This window comes from Cynara cardunculus (genome assembly GCF_001531365.2).
Source record: "Cynara cardunculus var. scolymus isolate 2C chromosome LG 7, CcrdV1, whole genome shotgun sequence".
In the NCBI taxonomy this organism is placed as follows: Eukaryota; Viridiplantae; Streptophyta; class Magnoliopsida; order Asterales; family Asteraceae; genus Cynara; species Cynara cardunculus.
In genome coordinates this window covers 11043050-11044357 of record NC_037534.1, presented here as the reverse complement: position 1 = coordinate 11044357, position 1308 = coordinate 11043050, and positions in this window count along the sequence as shown.

Below are 1308 nucleotides of genomic sequence, written 5' to 3'. Positions count from 1 at the left end.
TTTTTATTTTTGAATAAAATATAAATTTAAAAATATCATAAAATTTTGAAAAAAAAAACATCGATATCAGTATTAAATTAATCTTTTTAAAAGTTCTTATGTTTTGTTGTAATTTCCTTAATTAAAATTTTTAATTATAATTTATTTTAGGTTTAGTAACAAAGAAATTTAATTTAGGTTTAATAATATAATTTTTATAAAGATAATAACTAAATATTCTGTTAGTTATCAATGATTATCCTAATTATATTTTAGATTTTTTATATTTAAAATAAGATGTTTATCCAATATTTGATTATGTTTATCTACAGTTAGTTAGACATATTCAACCATGGAACTTTAATAAGTTGTACTTATGGACAATTTACTTGTAAACTTAAATTTTAAGTTATATGCTGTTGATCCTCTCTCACAGTGATTTGATGATAATTCTTTTCACTTATACGTTGTATTTATGTTTCTGTATTTTCAGTTACAGCGATCTTCATTGAGTATGTTCAGTGATCGCTGAAGAACTTGCATTGTAAATCTATCAGAGACAATAATAGTTCAAGAAGACAACACTCACACCAAAGAACCTTCAACAAACGTCGAAGACTGAAACTGAAGATTAGAGACTGACGAGTACGTGATCTGAATCGGTATTCAGTGATTAAAAGTCTGTCTACACATGTGTGAAGACTGCTCAAGCTTCAGCGAATGATGATGAGACCTTTAGGTCATTCCAACATTCAGCGATCAAAGGAAGCTTGCTTAGCACGATTGTTGTTGTCTTGTCCTTATGCACATAAAGGACAAAACCCAAACCCTTATGAAAGTTGGTACGGTACGGAGCCGACTAGTCGACTCTATTGTCCACCAACTTTAAGTAAAGATGTCTGCTCATGAATAGTGTTTTTTGTACTATCCACTGTAGCAAAGGACAAGTCTTCCTCTTAAGGCTTGACACACACTCTAACCCTACCATATTGCATTAAATGAACATTTAATGCATTGAGTATAAATAGAAGTGTTTCTTCTCCATGCAGAGTGCGCGCAACTCACTCTATAACCCTAATTCTTACTTTAAGCATTTTCTAGGTTAAGTAAAAGATCTTATTTACAGCAATTTCTTTTCTTGTATTTGCTAAGACTTTGTGTGCAACAAAAGATTGTTTAGATAGGTTTTTTTCTACCTTATCTTTCCGCAAACAATCTTGTAAAATCTGTATTGATCTTCTCTATCAATATATATTTTAAATTTGAAAATACTGTGTTTGTATTAACCTCCCTTTCTACAAACTGTTTCTCTTCTTGTAGACCCTCACG